The sequence below is a fragment of the Sus scrofa genome, chromosome 6 (assembly GCF_000003025.6).
Source record: "Sus scrofa isolate TJ Tabasco breed Duroc chromosome 6, Sscrofa11.1, whole genome shotgun sequence".
Lineage (NCBI taxonomy): Eukaryota > Metazoa > Chordata > Mammalia > Artiodactyla > Suidae > Sus > Sus scrofa.
The window spans coordinates 148,787,657-148,808,237 of record NC_010448.4 but is presented as its reverse complement, the minus strand read 5'-3'; the positions used below and the strand labels follow the sequence as shown (position 1 = coordinate 148,808,237).

Here is a 20,581-nt window from a genome sequence, read left to right as displayed (position 1 = left end):
ATAAACAAACAAATAAATACCTGGTTCTGTTTCTCTGGAGAGCCCTAATATACCATAGAAGGCTCTGATTTCAGAGGACAGGCCTGAGGGGAGGAGCTGCAGGGCCAGGGGAGGCCTTCCAGACTTGAAAGAGGAGCCCACGTACCAGAGCCAGCCACAGGCACAATAAGGAGGGAAGGGCAACTTTGTCTCTTTTCTTGTTTGCCTGCTCAAAGTGCCAGAGACAGCCCGACCTAGTCTGGCTCCTGTGAGCATTCTAGGAGCAGCCTCTGTTTGGCCGAACTTGGAGTGACCCTAACACAGGAACAGCCGGTAGGACGAAGTGTTCCACCTTCGACGTGCCCTGAGTACTTTGTATGTTGTAGAACTATCACCAGGATGCATCCCATCACACTTGAATAACACACCTGTCCCTCTCACTGGCCTGTGGGCTCTGTGCCGAGAGGGATGGATTCAGATTCATCCCTGTTCCCTTGAGTCCCTCTCTGGCCCTGGCGCTTGCTGGGCTCGTGGCAGACACTTGTACTTTGAAGTTGTTGATTAGTATGTGGGTGATGGAAACACTTCATGCTTTCCCTCTTTCTTGTGCATTTGCCTCGTCTCTTTCTCAGAGGGAAAGGAATTTGAACCAAATAGCCTTTTTTTAAAAATTATTTTTTTAATCAGGTTGGGCTAGGCTGTGTTGCAGTAAGAGCCCATTCTAAAAGCTCAATGACTTAACACCAGTTTATTTCTGATTCATGCAAAGTCCCCTGTGGTTCTGGGCGGCTCTCCAGAGCAGCTGCTCTCCATACAGTGGCCCCGCCATCCCAGACTCCTTTGATTTGGTGTCACCATCATCTCCACGCAGGCAGGGCGAGTGCTCATGAAGAAAACACACCTCGGCTGTGCATCAACCCAGATATGCGAGTGTCATTTTCCCTCCGAGCCTTGTGGCCAGATCTACTGCTGTGGTCACACCTAACCACATGGTTGTTGGGTGGAGTGGTTTTCTGTGTGCCTAGAAAAGAAGGGTGAATTGGATATGGGGGTGTACTAATCATCCTTATTAAGCTGAAATGTAGGACAGTCCAAATTAAAAGTGGGAAAACTACCAAAAGTTGTTGTTCTCGTTATGACACATATGTTCATGCATTGGGTCATTCCATAATTATTTACTGAGTGCCTACCAGGTGCTAAGTATTATTCTAGGTCCTGGGCCACAGCAGTGCATAAAACAAAGTCTCTGAAGTTACGACTTTACGTTCTGTTGGAGAGAGACATACAGTAAATAGGCATATAAACTCTCAGAGGGTTGTATGTGCTATGAAGGAAGATAGAGGAAAAACCTATAGAGAGAGGCAGTTGCTGTTTGGGATACAGTGGTAGAGGAAGTCCTTGTTTATAAGAAATTTGTTGAATTGAAGGAGATGTGTCAATATATCGGGGGAGGGGAGGCAGAGATAAGCTCAGGGCAATGGTCAATTCATTCATTTAGTTCATTCATTCAGCAAACATTTACTGAGGTCTTATCACTAAGCCAGGCCCTCTGTTATTGAACTGGTGATACGAATATGAATGAAACCTACATTCAGGGGCCTCCAGCAATCCAGTTCATAGGGCAGATGGATTTGCAAACAAATACGTACAATGAGAAGTAAGGGCTAGGGACACAAAAGTGGGAACTGCAGTTTCCATTTTGAATAGAGAAAGGTCGAGGAAAATGTTATGCAAGAGGTGACTTGGTGGTCTAATGTGAGAATTAGGAAGATCAACTATTAAGATGAAAATATTGTATGGGTTAGCTACTGCTGTGCAACAAAACACCCCCAAACTGTGGCTTAAACCACAGTGTTTTATTATTTCTCATGATGCTGTGGTTTGGCTGGGCTCTGCTGGATAGTTCTTCTGGTGCATGTGAAACTGACCAGGTCACTCATGCTGATGCAGTCAGCTAGGAGCCTTGTGTGGGCTGCTGGCCAAGATGTTTATGTCTGGTGCCTCACTGAGGTGGCTGGCACATCTGGGGCTAACTGGACCAATGCCTCTCTCTATCAGTCTCTCTCTTTCTCTCTCTCTCCATGAGAGCTCTCATCATCTTACATGGTGGCTGGATCCCAAGAAGGTGAACAGAGGCCACAAGGCTCCTTAGGAACTGAAAGTCACAGTGTCTTTTCCATTGCCTTCTGTGGATCAAAATTGCTCAAAAATCCAGCCCGGATTCAAGGGGAGGGGAATCAGACGCGACTTCCATGCCTGTCCAGGGCTGGGGGGAATTGGTGGAAGCCGTATTTTCAGACAATCTCCCAAAGCATTAAAAATACAGTAAAGCAGTCAGTGTGTGTGGGCTCCCACGCTGCCCTCCCAAGAGGAGCCCACAGAATCACTCATTGCTCCCAGCTGAGCCTTGGATCCTCTGAAGCCAGCACCCCAGGCAGACTGACCAGATTCAGGGCAAGAAAGGAGATCTGGTTGCCATCCCAGCCATAAAGGAATATAATAACTGCCCAAATTGCCTCCATGATATGATTACATACAAACTCTTTAGCTCTTGCGTCTGCAAATAAACTAGGGATGGAAAAAGTGGTAGGATTCTGGATGATGCTTCTTGTCATATTTTTGTGACAGATAGGCAGTTTTTTGTTTTCTGTTTTTTCATTTTTTTTCTGTTTATGGCTGTAGCATATGGAGCTTCCCTAGGTTCCTAGGCTAGGGGTCAAATCAGAGCTACAGCTGCCAGCCTATACCACAGCCACAGCAATGCAAGATCCAAGCTGTGACTGTGACCTACACTACAACTCACAGCAATGCCGGATCCTTAACCCACTGAGTGAGGCCAGGGATCGAACCCACAACCTCATGGTTGCTAGTCAGATTTGTTTCCACTGCACCACAACAGGAACTCCCAAATAGGCAGTTTTAAACACCCAAGAGGTGTAAACATTAAAAATATATATATACTACAGAACAAAGATAGAAAAAGAAGCAAAACCTGTTCAGGGGGGTTTGGGTGAAGAGCAAGCCTATCTGGCTTAGAGCGAAGAGAACTCGGAGGACTGCTCAGGAAAAGAGGCAGGTGACACGGGCATGTCATGGGCTTCTGGAGAGAACAGTTTTGGTCTGAACTCAAGAGACTGTGCTTGGTTTCCAGCCAGAATGAGCTTGGCACTCCCCAGCCCTGGGGCCTGGGGAAATCCACTAGCTGGCCTTAGAGCAACAGGTTGGAATGCAAAGGCAGTCTTATGTGTCCAGCTCAGCTAGCTGAATTCTACAGCCAACCTCAGTACCTGCATTCGACCCGCTTCTACAGGGTTTCAATCCCCAGATGTATCATCATGTGTTAAAAATCAGTTGTGTGTGCTCTAAACTGCTGAGTGTGTTATATTTCAGGCACTTCATCATAAAAAAAAAAGCAGCAGTTAGGACTGAGCTCATAAGCGTAGGAGCAAAAGAGGAGGAAGCTGTTATTGCCTTTGGTGGTGACGGTGGATGAATTCACGAGGCACCAAATTGAGGAGCCAAGGATTGTGTATTTGTGGTGACTCCTGACCCTTTAAGGTATAGACATTTTAGCTTTATCCCTTCAGCAAAGCAAAATCTCAATGTAGAGCACTGTGAGTAATTTAAGGCAAGAATGCCTTTCCCTTCCTTCCAGGCAGCAGTGATGTGGTAGGAAGCACGTTGGATCTGGAGTCAGGAGCGGTCCAGCCTAAGGGGCATCTATAGCGTACAGTGGACTTTGGCATCACCCAGACTTGGACTCAAAGCCAGACCCTGTCATTTCCTGGCTGGATGGCTGGCATGCCTCTGTTGATGAGTTTGTAAGGTGGTAGTAATGATGCCTGCTTTTTGGAGTTGTTGTGAAGATAGACATCTTCAACGTACCTGTGGTAGGGAGTTCCCGTTGTGGCTCAGTGCTAACAAATCTGACTAGTATCCATGAGGATTAGGGTTCTATCCCTGGCCTCACTCGGTGGGTTAAGGGTCTGGTGTTGCCTCAAGCTGTGGTGTAGGTTGCAGATATGGCTTGGATCCCTCGTTGCTATGGCTATGGTGTAGGCTGGCATCTGCAGCTCTGCTTCGACCCCTAGCCTGGTAACTTTCATATACTGTGGGTGTGGCCCTGAAAAAAAAAAAAGTACCTGTGGTAAAGGAGTAATATCTGCAGAATCCTTTCATCTAATGCAGGCTGTTATCCCAAGTATTTATTGGTCGATGGACCTCAAATAAATAAATATTTTATTTTATTAGCCAAAGAATGGGAATCTGCTGCAACTTAGCTAAAGGGGGCTAGTCCGCTTGCTGAGTGGCCCAGCTCTAGGGGTCCAGGACCCCCTCCCGAACAAGTGGAAGAAAAGATTTCCAATTGACTATCTATGAGGCCAGATCACTATCGGTTCTGGAATCCGGGAAAACCATTTCCCCAGAGAGAGTAGAAAATTGTATTTCCTGACATCGCAGCTAGCATCTGGGTTTCCTACAACATCATATTATGGCTACCGTTTCCTAGTAAAACATTTACCCTATGCTCCCCCAAGGGTATTCAAAGCCCTCCCCATAAAACTTCCTAAGCAGAGAAATCCTTTGGGAATACGAGTGATGGTTACACATCAGGAGAAGGATCGAACACTTCACTTTATCACTTTGGAAAACTTCCCTGGGGGAGGGGTTCCTTCACAAGGGTATTTTATTGAGGGATGTCCTTTTTTTTTTTTTTGTTTTTTTGTTAGGTGTATAATGTCGTTAAAGTCCAAAATATTTCCTTATTGCATCTGCTGTGGTGTTTGTCAGGTCTGTGTGGCTGAGACAGGCTCCAGGCTTAGTTCAGGTTCTAATTTAGAATTTAATTCTAAATTCCCAGCCATTTTAGAAATACTCCTCCACTTTCTTTCTGGTTGCAAGGTATCTGCCACCAGGTTTCAGTCACGTGGCTGCTCAGTGTGTTCTGATGGCGAGGATCTGAGAGGTGGTCCATTCATGAAGCACACACCGAAAGTGTCCTGGGAGCCAGGAGCTGAGACTGGGGAGCCGAGAGTGGTGAGACCCCCTCAGCCCCGAGGAGCCTGGTCCAGCGAAGGCCACACCTCTGATCAAGAGCCTTTCTCATCCTCAGAAAGGCTGGTTAACCTGTATGTATCTTATTGATTTACTGACTTCCTGCAAGTTCAAGTGAATTATGTTCTATTGCAACCTGAAGCTTAGCCCTCATCTGCTATATTTAGTTAGGGTAACGCTGGATGCTGTAACAAGTAAACCCCCACATGTGTGATGGGCCAATAGAACAAGAGCTCATTTCTTGCTCACATCCAGCCCACTGTGAGCTTCTGTTTACCAAGCTGCTCTGCTCCCAGCTGGCATGTCTGGGAGTCTCTGTGTTGACACCCTCTGCTTTCTATCACTGGATGGGGAATGTGGAAACACAGAAGGCACAACACTCCTTAAATGCCCTGACCCAAATGTGACATGCATGACTTCTGTTCACATCCCCTTGGTGAGAACAAGTCACACAGCCACATCAAGATGCAAAGGGCAAAGGGAGGCCCTGGCTTGGCCATCACTTCCCAGTGACATGGCTGCACCATGGAGGTAGAATACCATGCTTTGTTGGACAACTGGCTGTCTTGGTCATTTCTGCCCTCCATGGGTAGGTAAAAAAATGTGAAATTACCTTTGCATTGATTTGCCTGCCTGTCTCACTCCTTTTTCTGTGCCTGCTCTGCTCCCGTCTTGTACTCCAGGATCTTCTAATTCCCTTTCTAGTATGATGGGGTGAAAAGGACTCTGAACTGGATGTCAGATGATCTGGGTTCTGTTTCACAGGGTGCTCTTGAGCAAGTCATTTTCCATGTGCTTCCCTTTATCTTTAAAATAAAGATACTAGTACCTACCATACAGAGGTGTTAGGAAGATTAAATGTGATTCACATCCAAAGTGAACTTAGCACAGGCGTTCCCATCGTGGCTCAGTAGTTAATGAACCTGACCAGCATCCATGAGGATGCGGGGTTGATCCCTGGCCTCGTTCAGTGTGTTAAGGATTCGGTGTTCCGTGAGCTGGGGTGTAGGTCGCAGACGCGGCTCGGATCCCGTGTTGCTGTGGCTCTGGCATAGGCCGGCGGCTATAGCTCCGATTGGACCCCTAGCCTGGGAACCTCCATATGCCAGGGTGCAGCCATAAAAAGACAAAAACAAAACAAACAAAAAAGTGCTTAGCACAGTCCCTGACAAATAAGAGGAAGCTGAATCTTATTACTTATTAATTGAGTGAATGCCGAAAGAAATTTTTATCAGCCATTTTCCTACTGGCTTCCACTGGTTCCCTGCGGCCGTGTTTCCTGGTGTGATTTAGGGATGTATGTGGTGATGGGGGCGGGTGATGGGAGGGGAACTGGAGTTTGCCCAGCTACTCAATAAAGTCACCAAAGGCGGGCGCTGTGTGTGAGCTCCCTTATGTGTGTCCTTCCCTCCTGGGGTGTATATGGAGGGAAGCCCATGCTGGGTAAATGAATATTGTTGAATTATGAAGGTATGATTACAGCCTATGGTTGCCTCCGAGGGGCTGAGCATAGACGTGATCCCAGCCACAGCCATAGATCAGGGCTGGGGCTGTCCAACCTCCAAAACTCAGGTTGTTTTCATTCTTCTGTTTCCAAGGCGTGAGGCAACAGTTCCAAGGTGGGAAAGTCAATATTGGTCCTTTCCTGGCTGAAAATGTGAGAGAACCCTTCTGTTCCCCAGGTAGATAGCGTCTGGCCTCTAGGCTGACGTTGGAAGCCAAATTGCCCACTTGGGCATTCAAAGCAATGCGTCCTCTGGCAAACTGTAAGCAACTGGTGCTGGGCTTGAGTTAGACTTGAAAAGACCTGGTTTCAAGTCCTGAATGTGCCACTCACTTAACAGGGCTGGGGGGCTGGGTGGCAGGGTGGGGAGCGCATGCGCTTGGCAATTCAACAGCTCTGCCTTCAAACCTGGGCTTGGCAGGGTAGTTTTAGCACCTTATTCAACCCTCCAAGCCTCAGTTTGCTCATCTGCAAAATGGAAACCATAGTCCTGCCACCCTCCTTATCCATCTCCTTTCCTTACAGGGTGGTTGAGAGGCAGGTTGGCACAAGATAAAGGCTGAGAGATTAGGCTTTGTGGTAGACTCCTTGGGCTCCCTGGGAACATTATCTAACCTTTTCATGCCTCAATTTTCTTTCTTTTTTTGGTCTTTTTGCCTTTTCTTGGGCTGCTCCCGAGGCATATGGAGGTTCCCAGGCTAGGGGTCTAATCAGAACTGTAGCCACTGGCCTGCGCCAGAGCCACAGCAACACCAGATCCGAGCGGCATCTGCGACCTACACCACAGCTCACGGCAACGCCGGATCCTTAACCCACTGAACAAGGCCAGGGATTGAACCTGCAACCTCATGGTTCCTAGTCGGATTCATTAACCACTGCACCATGACAGGAACTCCTCAATTTTCTGATCAGTACAATGGGAACAATATAGTACCCCATATACCTATTGTGAGGATTAGCTGCGTTAATTTGGGTCAGTCCCTGACAGATAAGAGGAAACTCCATTTATGTGAAATGCTTAGAAGAGTGCCTGGCACAAAATACATAATTGATCACAATAAGTAATAATAGCTGCTATTCATGTTATTATTATTACTCTTAGCAAGAAACTTGAATGACCGTAGCGTTGTGTGGTATGTCTAAAACCACAAATCTTCGGTTTCATTTCTAAAGCAATAGATAGGCCTTCCCCCATCCCTACCCCAGCTCTGTTTTCTGGCCTCTTTGGAGTCATGGAAAATTTCTCAGCATCAATGGGGCACTTGCTTAACTTCGATGCTTCTGGTTCCTGTGGCCGAGAGCTGGTGGGCTTCTTCCCCATCGGAGCCTGTGCTCTAGTGCTTCTGCCCCACTGTGTTTGGAATATGTGTTCTTTTCAGTGCACCTCCCAGTTGTACTAACTAAAGCATTTCCCACCCTATGTTTGCATTTTCCCTGGGGTGGGAGGGAACTGGCCTGAAGCCAGCACTGCAGACTGTAGAGGAGAAAGCGGGACTGCCAGGACCTCTCCTTAGGATGAGCCATCTTCTGACCTCCACCCTAGGAATCAGGGTGGAACGTGGGCTTATTGGAGGAAAGACCGCACCTTAGGAGGCCGAGACTGCAGGTCATGTGGCCTGACCAACCTGTGTTTGAATCTCAGCATTCCCTTTCTTTCTTTTCTTTTTTGTCTATTTAGGGCCGCACTCACAGCATATGGAGGTTCCCAGGCTAGGGGCCCAATTGGAGCTGTAACTGCTGGCCTATACCACAGCCGCAGCCATAGCAACGCCAGATGCAAGCCACATCTGCAACTTACACCACAGCTCACAGCAACACTGGATCCCTAACCCAGTGAGCGAGGCCAGGGATTGAACCTGCATCCTCATGGATACTAGTCACATTTATTTCTGCTGAGCCGCAACAGGAACTCTTCTGCTTTCCCTCTCCATAGCTGTGTTATGTCGGTTTTTTGACTTTGCCTATTTGAGCCTCAGTAGGTTCTTCTGGAAACTGGGGATCATAGGGGAGTGGTGAGCGCACGTGTGATGGTTCAGTGTCTGGCACAGAGCAAGGCTTCAAAAAATGTGAACTAAAGCCAGTGGACTAGGAGTCAGCCAGATGGCTCCAGATAAAACATCTGCTATAAAGGTTCTGAAAGGCATTGGGTAAGTCAGTTTATTTCTCTGGGTCTTAATTTTCCGTGTCTGTAAAGTGGGTGTGGTGGCTTTATACCATATCAACTTAGCTAAGCTGGAATCATGTTTCCCAGAATTCCCTTCCCCACGTGCATCCCATTTCAAGTTGGCTACAAGACAAATTTGTACTAGATTTGGAAGGTGGCACTGAGGCAGGAACCAGGCGCACATACACGCACGCATGCGCGTGCGCACACACACACACTCACACACACACTGTTGTTAATCTGCTGGATCAACCATCAGTGGGGATGCACCTGGACCCACAGCTCCTACTTCATCCTTTTGTAGCTTTCTCCAAGTCCTAGACCAGAATGTGTGCTGTTGCATGTAGAGGGCACAGCTTCTCCTGTAGGTCACTGTGACCTGGAGGTTGGAGGTGGTAGGAGACAGACACAGGCTCTTGTTCATGTTCACGGGGTTCCTATTTTCCACGCGGGTTTCTGTGTGTCTTGTTCTCTATCACTGCGTGGCCAGCTCTCCTTCCTTTCCTCCTGTATCAACTGGAGGCACAGCACCTGACACAGACCCTTCTCCAGCAGCTTACCCATTGCTAATTTCTAAGATAAACCCCTTATTCCATATCAAACCAAAGGGATTCCTCTTCTCCCTTCAAATCCTAACTGACACAGCATGGAGAGTCGCAGCAATCTCACAAGGCTGCTTTAAGGATCAAAGGAAATAGGGGAAGAGAAATTGCTTTGAAAAGTGTATTGTGTGTTGGGTATGTGCACGCCTTTTCAAAAAAAAATCACACATGAACCAATGTCTTAATGAAGCTCCCAAGTGTAATTCCTTAAAATATTTCTTAAAGCAGAACTTGTCTCCCCGAGACCTGCTCCACTGCCTACCTTCCAGGTGCTGAGGCCTAAATCTTGGATCCTTCTGGACATCATTCTCTCCTACGCATCCTTTCTTGTAAAGAGAAGACCCGTCACTTCTCACCAGCTCACTAACTCCCTGGTCCAAGTACCAGACCTCTTGTCAAGGTTAAGATCTCCTTACTGGTCTCTCCATCTATGAGATAGGTTGGGACCTGGGGCCTGGGACACTTTGCTACTGTGGCTGCAATGCTTGCACCTGGACAAACATCTCCTCAAGCAACAAAATACAAAGAAGCCATAAGGGACTAAAAATAACTGCATGTGTGCCCAGTTGGAGCAAATTATGGACAAGAAGATACCAAAAAAAAAAAAAAATCCTAAAAAACTAACTGCCACTTCTAAAGAGCAGAGAGCAAAAGCAGGGTACTAGGCATGCCCCCTGCACGTAACACCACCAAAGGGGTAGGCAAATCATCTAAGCCACCCTTCTGGCCCAACCCCTGCCCCCACACCTACCCTCACCTCATATAAAGAACCAGCTCACCCCTACTCGGGAGTAAGGGAGCAAAGGAACCTGTTGCTTGCTTGGCACCCCGCTGCTGCAGCAGGAACCCCAAGAAAGCCTTGCCTGAATTTCTTGTCTGGATTGTTATCAGTGTCTGTTGATTAAGGAGACCAAGATCCCCGAATGGTAACACTTCCACGCTGGGTCCGAAACGATCCAGTTAGAACGTGGGTTAGAATACATCCTTCTCTGCACACAGCCCTCCAGGAGCTTCCTGTCTTGATGACCTCCCAGGTCCCATCTCTCACGGCTTCTCTGAGCTCATTGCTCACCCCCTTTACTCCCACTCGCTCTGCTCTAGCACCGGCTTCCTTGCTACCCTTCATACGTGCTGAGTGTGTGCCAATTCTGCAAACAGGACAGAGGGTTTCAGAGAGGAGCAACCCGATTGGAATGATGACTGTCTGGTGTTACTGTTGATTGAGACACATCTGAGGATGTCGCTTGCCACCCATGCAAGCATTTACCAGTAAACTCTATGACCACAGACCAAAGCTGGATGTCATCTGGAAAGTGCTTTGCACCAGGAATTAAACAGAAATTGAGGTTACTGTTAGTCTTATGATTAAAAAGGACAACTCTTTTTGTTTTGCTTTGTTTTGTTTTTTAGGGCCAAACCCAAGGCACATGGAGATTCCCAGGCTAGGGGTCTAATTGGAGCTGTACCTGTTGGCCTACACCACAGCCACAGCCACACAAGATCCAAGCCATGTCTGCAGCCTACACCACAGCTCACAGCAATGCCGGATCCTTAACCCACTGAGCAAGGTCAGGGATTGAACCTGCATCCTCATGGATGCTCGTCAGATTCGTTAACCGCTGAGCCACGACGGGAATTCCAGGACTACTCCAATTTTAATGATGACAATCCATGATAACACCTCATGTCTCCATGGATATCCAGGGTTTTCAGAGTTCTTTCATATCCTCTACTTTATTTAGTCCTCACAACAGCTCTCACAGCTGGCTGTTTACAGATAGAAAACTGAGGCTCAGACTCACCCTTAGCCAAAGAGCCAGGAGTGGGCAAGCCTCAAGCTCCAACGCAGGTTTGCTGATGCCAGGCTTGGTATTCTTCTCTTTGGGCTGCAATCAGAAGCTCATTCTACAGACTTGTGGTTGCCGAGGGAGAGGGAGTGGGATGGACGGGGAGTTTGGGGTTGGTAGATACAAACTATTACATTTGTAATGGATAAGCAGTGAGGTCCTACTGTACAACACAGGGAACTATAGCCAATCTCTTGTGATAGAACATGATAGAAGATAATATTAAAAAGAATGTACAGGCGTTCCCGCTGTGGCGCAGTAGTTAACGCATCTGACTAGGAATCATGAGGTTGGGGGTTTGATCCCTGGCCTTGCTCAGTGGGTAAGGATCTGGCGTTGCCATGAGCTGTGGTGTAGATTGCAGACATGGCTCGGATCTGGCATTGCTGTGGCTGTGGTGTGGGCTGGCAGCTGTAGCTCCAATTTGACCCCTAGTGTGGGAACCTCCATATGACGTGAGTGTGGCCCTAAAAAGACAAAAAAAAGAATGTATATATATGTATGACTGGGTCACTCTGCTGTACAGCAGAAATTGGCAGAACATTATACATCAACTACAATAAATTTTTTAAAAAAATATTAAATAAAGCTAGTTCTCGGGCCAACTTGATTTATAAGAGAGATCAGATAGGAGTGAAAAAAAGTTGTTTTTTACATTTCCATCATCCACAATTCACAATGTTCCCACAATGGCCACACTTTCCAAAAATTTACACTTACTTTTAATGCAAATATCCCTGAGATTTGCATAAAGTGTATCTCCACAGAGAAAATGGCATTTTTGTGGCAATTAGGAAGGGTGAGGACGGAGGTGTGTTGAGAAGCATATTTCTCAAGTAAATTGAACAAGAATATCATTCTCCTCCTTTTATGAAAGGGCAAAAGACTCAAAGTGCTTAAAGTAGCAAGCTGGCAGAGAGCAAGACTGTCATATCTGGAGTCCCTCGTAAATGAGGGGGTGTTGGATAAAATACGGCTAAAATCTCTTCTAACACACTGTGTGCCCAACTTGCCAAACTTTTGCAGTGAGAGGGGCTGCCAAAAAGTTTATTTTTTTTTATGAAAAATTAGAAAAGGTGCACATTGCTCAGCACTGCAAGTGTGTCCTATTAAAGTAAACAAGTGTTTCAAAAGGCATGTGATTTTCTGTCACTCAGGCAGAAACTTTGAGTATATGGTGGGGATATTTGTCATGGCCCCGAAGGGGCGGTGTTCTTGGCATTTGGGGCCAGTAAGCCCTGAGTTTGTACTGTGGTTCTGATATTTACGATTTATTAGTAATAATCTGCCATGTATTGGACACTGATGCCAGGTGTTATGCTTTGCCTGCATTATGTCACTTAACTACCGTCTCCAACAACCCCATTAGGGAGGTCATATTTAGCTCCATTTTATGTATGAAGAAGCTGAGGCTCCAGCTCACCAAGCTCCTTCAGCTGCCATGTGGAAGAGATGGCATTCCAATAGCCTATCCCACTCTAAAATCCATATTCTTTGCAATATGGCACCTTAAAGCAGAGAAGGCACAAACCTGGGTGATTGCTTTAATTGAATTTAAGAGACTATAGGCAACGTCTCTTCGACTCCAGAAGGTTACTTAGTAATATGAGATACAGCCTCCTTCACAGGTTGTTTGGGGATTAGAGAAACCTGGGTAAAAGCCCTCGCATAATACCTGGAACGTGGTAGGTATGAGTGAGTGGCACAGAAAGTGGTGTAGGACGGTGGTTAGCCTTGTTCTGGTTCAAATCTCACCTCTTCCACTTAATAGCTTTGGGGAGGCCATGGAAACTCTCTGAGCCTAAATTTCCTCCTGCGTAAAATGGGGCTAATAACTAACTTGTTCCAAGGATTCAACGCGATGATCCTCGTGAAAGACCTCGCGCAACAGAAGAGATCTGGCTTGGTGTCTTCATCGAGAAAGTCTGACTGTCGTTATTACTACTAGGATTATGTTTACCATTCTCACGCTTTCTCCCCAGGAACAAGGACCTTGACAGGAGTTGTGGTAGGTGACAAATAGGGAAGGAGGTGAACACCCCCACCTCCTCAGGGCCCCTCACACTCAGCAAGCCCGTCTGTATAATGAGACAGCCTCCCAGAAGTCAGTCAGACCCACCATCTCCTCATTTTCTCTCAGCTCAAGTTCCCTCATGTGGTTTGAGTCAAGGAGCTAATGAGCAGCGAGAGAGCAGCTCGGGCCTGAAGCAGGAGGCAGAAAGGAGAGGAAGAAGGGAGATGCTGGGCTCCCTCGAGGCGGAGGAGACGGAGGCCGCCGTGCTGCTTGTTGGACCCCACGGAGGTTGGTGGCTTGTGCATCCCGAGTGGGAGGCACAGGGGGGCTCGGAGGGAGGAAGCTGCAGGCTGACCGGCACTGAGGACAGGAGTGGCCAGTTGGGGCCGCCATCTTGTTTCTTCCTGGGGCCTGAGGGCAGAACAGACTGTCTAGAGGGTTTGTGTTCTTTCCTTGGGACAGAGCATCCACGGCCTTTGGGTTGCCCAAGGGTCAGGAGGTGAGAAGGTGCAGGAGGTGTGGAGTGGAAGGACCCCCCCCCACCTCCTCTCAGGGGAATGGTTCTCCTTCCCTGTCAAGAGCCCATTTGTGACTGGGGCTGAGGGGCCGCCCCGGGATAGGTGACCACCTGTGCTCTCGAGCAGCTAAGGCTGCCCCCTCCCCTCTCATCCCACAGATGGATGAGAAACAACCAGGCTTTGGACCCCGAGTCACTTCCCCAGGGAGGATATCCCAGGACACTCCTGGCACATCACCTCAGGCTTCAAGAATGGAGTTTAATTCTGAGGGGTTTTATGTTACCTTTTTCTTGTCTGATGCTAGAAATACAAGCTGCCTGTACTATTCAGTGAAAACAAAGGAAAACTTTATCCACCATGATGACTATGACAAGGAAAAGAACAGAGCATCGGACACCTAATAATTGTTGCTCAATCTGTGTTGAATGGAGGAAGAAAGCTCAGACAGAGGGGAAGAGACTTGCAGAGAAAAAAACAAAAAACCCTCGAAAATGTTATTGGTTGGCAATTGGATTAGTGGTGATTTTTATACTTTCTCTATCCTCTGGAGTTTTGTATTGTGGTAATGAGAATATTATAATAACAGGTAATTATGACTGAAAGGAAATGAGAGCCAAAACGAAGGGGTCATTTTCATATGAAGCAGAGGCCTGCTCATAGAATGAGTTCAGCTGTAGGAACCAAGACCTGCTGGGGGTGGGAATGGGGGGGTCATTTTTATATCTATTGCACCTCTGCTTTTTCTCTCCAAGGAGGACTAAATTTCTCCCTCCAAGTGAATGCACGCCAATCCCCTTTGCCCTCAAATTAGTGCCCAATCGAAAATCCTGCCAGTGTTCCAGAGGCAAGATATTATAGTAGTTAAGACATGAGGCTTTAATTGCCATGAGCTGTGATGTAGGTCAGAGGCTACAGCTCCAATTCAACCCCTAGCCTGGGAACCTCAATATGCCACAGGTTCAGCCCTAAAAAAGACAAAAAAAAAAAAAAAAAAAAAAAAAAAAAAAAAAAACACTGGAGTTCTCACTGTGGCTCAGCAGTAATGAACCTGACTAGTATCCGTGAGGACAGGGGTTCAGTCCCTGGCCCCGCTCAGTGGGTTAAGGATCTGGTGTTGCTGTGAGCTACACTGCAGGTCGAACACTCAGTTCGGATCTGGCAGTGCTGCAGCTGTAGCGTAGGCTGGCAGCTGAAGCTCTGGTTTGACCCTAGCCTGGGAACGTCCATAGGGCAGGTGTAGCCCTACAAAGATGAAAAAAAAAAAATCAAATTCAGTGCTACCAAAAGAAGAATCCTCACAAGTCCTTATTCTCAACATTTTGTTTTTCTTCCCATTATCATCACAGAATTTCACATGATGTGTTTTTGTTGAAAATATCAGGGATAAAAAGAGGAGATGAGATTACCGTATGAGTTTATTTTCCTTGCTGAATATTAGAGGGAAGCATTGCTGAGTCTGTAACCAACTTGCTGGGTCTCATTCCTGGTTTTTCTGTAATGCTACAAAATACCCCCACTGATTTCCTAATGAAATGAACTTGTAATGAAAAAAAAAAAAAAAAGACATGAGCTTTGATTTGACTTGTCTTAAATTCTACTGTTGATGCTGAAAAGAAAAATCTCATGGTGTATATGTTTTCGAAAAGCATTTTCTTCTGATTTTGAGATTGGATTGGGAAATAGATAAAATTAGCCTTTTTCCTGTGAACTGACACAGACCTAAAGACGGACTGTTGTCCAACCGGGAATAGATTAGATTTGGGGAAATCCTTCCCAGGCCTTCTTGTTCCTTTATGAGGAGTTGGTCCTAAAATATTTACCCATTATCTTCTGACCCCATAACCCTGCAGGCTGAAATAAAGCCTGCCAATAAAGCCTCCTCCTTGACAACCACAAGTCTGTTCCCCGGTCCATGAGGGTTTTTTTTTTTTTTTTTTTTTCCTGTAGATAGGTTCATTTGTGCCATCTCTTAGATTCCAGATATAAATGATCTCATATGGTATTTTTTTTCTCTTTCTGACTTATTACACTTAGTATGAGAATCTCTGGTTCCATACATGTTGATGCAAGTGACATTATTTTATTTTGTTTATGGCTGAGTAGTATTCCATTGTGTATATGTACCACATCTGAATCCATTCCCTGTCGATGGACATTTAGGTTGTTTCCATGTCTTGGCTGAATAGTGCTGCAATGAACACAGAAGTGCATGTATCGTTTTGAATGAAAGTTTTTTCTGGCTAGATGCCCAGGCGGGGGATTGCTGGTCATATGATAGTTCTGTATTTAGCTTTCTGAGGTACCTCCATACTGTTTTCTATAGTGGTTGTACCTGAGTCAGCTTTTAATGAATGCCAGGTGAACCCCAGCCCAGCTCTGACAGTCAGAAATCCTGTTTCATCTAGGATTTAGTGCAGGAGCACTCGGGAAAGGACCTGTGCTGCTCTGGGTGACTGTGGCCACACCCTGGTGCTTGGGAGTTGGTGGCGGTAGTTGCATTTTGTTGTTGGTTTGTTTGTTTAAAAATCTCTACATCCTGTCCCACAGCTGGGGCACAAAATCAAGCTTTAGTTGTGGGATTTTTGTTTACTTTATTCATGGCTGGGCTGGTCAGGAGTTTAACCGAGGTCAGTGCCTTTATGTTGCTTGGATTCTGCAAAGAGACTCCAGCAGTTTTCTGGCTACGAAATCTGCTGGTGTCAAAAAAGGAACTTAAAAAAAAAAAAAAGCAAATGCTAAAAAAAAAAAAAAAGAATGTATACATGTATGTGTAACTGGGTCACCTTGCTGTGCAGTAGAAAATTGACAGAATACTGTAAACCTGCTATAACAGAAAAAAAAAAATTCATTACAAATGCAAATAAATAAATAAGGAGGTTGACCTACACAGTCTAGTTGCTTTTAGGGTAAATTCATTTTTGTTTTGCTTTTAAAAATTACAACAAACTTCTAAATGTTAGTATGTTTTCCTTTTGCCCAGGCAGCTTTGGCAAATGGGGATTTGGGGTAGGAAAAAAAAATCATTAAAGAAATAAATGTGGCAGCTCTTACAGCTGCAAATCATTGATTCAGCTCCACTTAGAGAGAAGGAAAAAAAGCAAAAGAAAGAAAGAGAAAAAAAAAGCAATTAGCCTTCTTGCCAGAGGATGACTCCCTGTCAGTTCCCATAAAGTCTTGCTCATGTCCTTTTCTGCGAACATTGCAGAGATCTGGAAAGCATTTAATTTGAAGAGACTGAGAGTAGACAAAATAGAGCTGCTCAGAAGTATTTTTCAAAATTTAATAACACGGTGTGCTATTTCTGTGATAAACATCATACATGTTCATTAAAGAGAAGTGAGAAAATATTGAAAAGAAGAAAGGGAGAGAATTCCTGGTTGTCCAAACACGCCTATTATTGACATTTTCACGTCCTTCCTAGCATATGTTTCTTCATTTGTTTCTCATAGATATGATGATGGGGCGCGTATGCCTTTGCCTTTCACGTGAGCAGATAAGAGCATTTCTGGAAGCCTTGCTCTGTTCCAGGCGCGTCTGCCACCAGCCAGCGTCTCTAAGTCTTCCTGACATCCTCACGTGTCCATCATCACCATCAGCTACATAAACGTGGTTACGTTCCTGGCTGTTTCTTTGGCATCACATTGTGTGAAAATAGCAGGATAAAGTTTCCTCCAGTTTGAAGCGTTTTTGAGCATGGTCTTGTGTCAAATACGAGCTGCATGACATAAAATTTTTCACCATAGGAGCCTCGGGTGGGGGGGCGCGGGGGGGGGCTCTGCTTTCTTGTCTCTACCCAGAGGGAGTCTTGTGACACTTCAGTCTGAAGATTTCACTGCATCGAATTCAGACATTTATATTTTTCAAAGTTTGCCATCCTTTTAGGGATGGGTCAATATTGCAAAATCTTAAGTTTTCTCAGTGGGTACATATTAGAAACGAATACCTGACCTAATGCCCTCTAAAGACATTAATTCAATGTCGGGAAAAATTTTTAAAAGAACTTCAAACAATTGAAGGTGTCTGTCAGAATGGGATAGATGTTGAAAGCGGAGCTGTGTATTGAGACTTCCCATGGCCGTTGTCCAAGGGCCTCTGGGGCCAATGTCCAACCTGGGGGTGTTGAAACACCCATGTTGCGAGGCACTCCTTCTTCAGAGCAATGGACCTGAGGTACAAAGAGAGGCAGCTGTGATGCCGAGTGGGAGAGACAGGCTTTGGGTGAAGTTGTTACGGACATAAGACCAACAGTGTTTCAAATGTGAAGCTTAACCCTAAATTCCTGTGGACAGGTACCCCAAGATAGAGCAATGAATCTGCCTTTCACATGGCAACTCTCCCACATGAAGGATGATTCTGGGTGAGACTTGAGATGTGTTTCTATTTATCCCAATTTATAGGACAACAAATGTGTGTATGAAAACATTTTTTTTTTTTACCAAGTTGAAAATGATTCAGGTCTGTTTGAATCATTACAACTCTAAACATTGATGTTCTTTTTAAAAAGACTTTATTAGAGGATAGTTGTTTTACAATGTTGTGCCTATTCTGCCATACAGCAAAGTGACCCATTCATACACACACACACACACACACACACACACCTCTCTCTCTCTCTCACATTATCTTCCATCATGGTCTATCCCAAAGGACTGGATGTAGTTCCCTGTGCTCTAGAGTAAGACCTCATTGTTTATCCATTCTAAATGTCATATTTGCATCTCTTCACCCCAAACTCCAGTCCATCCCACTCTCTCCCCTCTCCCCCTTAGCAACCAAAGTCTGTTTGCTATAAATATTAATTTTCAAACAGCTTCTATTAAACAATGATGCTCCTGAAAAATTTCATATCATACAGCTTGAAATGTTAATAAAGACTACATTTATTAAGTTAAAACCAGGAGTTTCTGTCGTGGTGCAGTGGAAATGAATCCACTAGGAACCATGAGGTTGCGGGTTTGATCCCTGGCTTGCTCATTGGGTTATGGATCTGGCGTTGCCATGAGCAGACGCAGCTCAGATCTGGCATTGCTGTGGTGTAGGCTGGCAGCTACAGCTCCAATTGGACCCCTAGCCTGGGAACCTCCATATGCCACAGGTGCGGCCCTCAAAAGACAAAGACAAAAAAAAAAAAAAAAAAAAAGAAAGGAAAAAGTTAAAACCCTTCCTGACACTAAGATATATGCCAGATGGCATGCTTAGTACTGCATGCTGCATTTTAAATAATCTCTACGACAATCATTATTATCATGAGATAGATATCCTCATGATCCCTATTTTCTAAATCTGGGTCAGGACTAGGCGAGGCAAGTCCATTTCCCAGGGTACACATTTAAGGAGGCACTCATTTTCAAGGATTCTTAAATTTTGCCAAGCCTGTGAGTGAGTGCCTCGTTTGCCTTGCCCCAGTCCTGATGCTTTTATAGATGAAGAAACTGTGGCTCTGTGAGGTGAATTGTCCAGGTCCTTGGCTAATAATGGCAGAGTGAGAACCTGAGCTTGGTCTTGTTCAGCCTCAGATGATTTCAGTTCTTCATTTACTAATAGCGACTGAACATTTCCTATAATGGACGCAGCAGAAATACAACCTCTACTCATAAAGAACTGATAGACAAGTGGGGAGAGGAAACAGATGTATGTGTGATAAGATGACATGTGTATTATCTTAACAGTAGGTATCATTGACATCCTTTTGGGGAATGAACATTCTTTGTTTACAAAAATGTCAATAAATTACTGAGGATAAGGTGAAATTTTGTGTGTTGGCGGAAAAATTAAGAAAAAATAAAATGGTCCAACTGTTCATGGAAAAATGAGAGGGTGGAGAGAGAAAGGGAGAGGAAGAGGAAGGAAATAAGGGGAGAGTGGGGAGGGAGGGGAGACAGGATGGAAGAACCCATGAGCTGGTGTGAGGTTAGGGATTATGAAGGAAGAAATGACCCTAAAATTTCCCTAGTAAAGAGGAAATGAAACTATAGTTTAATAATAGAAATGCTGGGAGTTCCCACTGTGGCACAGCAGAAACTAGTCTGACTAGTATCCATGAGGAGGTGGGTTTGATCCTTGGCCTCACTCTGTGGGTTAAGGATCTGGCATTGCCGTGAGCTGTGATGTAGTTTACAGATGCAGCTCAAATCTGATGTTGCTGTGGCTGTGGTATAGCAGGCAGCTGTAGCTCCAATTCAACCCTTAGCCTGGGAACCTCCATATGCCATAGGTATGGCATATGGAGAAGCAAAAAAAAAAAAAAAAAAAAAAAAAAGGGAAATAGAAATGCCACCACCTCCATTTCTCCTATCCCTCACCCTGCCCCCCCCCCAGGATTCAAGTAGTCATCTGTTTCACAAACCTGTATTATAAGGAGGGGCTTGTATCAGAAATTTACAAAAGACACAGGACCATCTCCATCCACATTGTACACTTTCACAAACTAGTAAAAGGAACCCCTTCTGGGTGGATGCTGAAGATGGGCAGGGCACAGGCTGGTTTTCAGACCTCCTTGCCTCCTTGATTGGATGCCCTTGAGCAGAGCATGATCTTTATAGCCCTGCATGGTGGCCTCGATCACACCTAGATCAACACTGTACAGACCAGAGGCAGTAGGTGTAAAAGAGGAACTACAGATGGGGTCAAGGAAAATACAGACCACCTGGAATTCACAGGAGCCATGAGAAAGGCCTTGGACTTCCACAGGTCATAGAATTGGAATTCACTGGACCTTTTCCAGCTCTAGGGATCTAAGATAGAGAGTGCCTATCTAGACCCACAGCTACACTGTAATATAGTAAGTGTGCTGATGAAAGCAGGTACAATGTGCTAGGGAGTGTAACAACTAACCATGCTTGGGAGAGCTGGGGAGGCTTCCTGGAGGAGGTGACATTTCAGATGCTCTTCAAAGACT

The 20,581-nt window shown here is 45.6% G+C and overlaps 1 protein-coding gene across 3 annotated transcripts in view; it reads left to right on the top strand.

The window, feature by feature from the left end:
- ROR1 (receptor tyrosine kinase like orphan receptor 1) overlaps nucleotides 1–20,581 on the top strand; it is a 520,085-nt gene that overhangs the window by 26,422 nt on the left and 473,082 nt on the right. Inside the window, exons 1-2 of one of the 3 annotated variants that reach the window (XM_021097761.1) lie at nucleotides 12,839–13,453; nucleotides 13,988–14,269. The exons of 1 other annotated variant lie outside the window; for it this stretch is intronic. The gene's annotated coding sequence lies outside the window, so the exon portion shown is untranslated. Of the gene's footprint in view, nucleotides 1–12,838; nucleotides 13,454–13,987; nucleotides 14,270–20,581 lie in introns of those variants that run through there. One more of the 3 variants, XM_021097763.1, reaches the window with a different exon arrangement.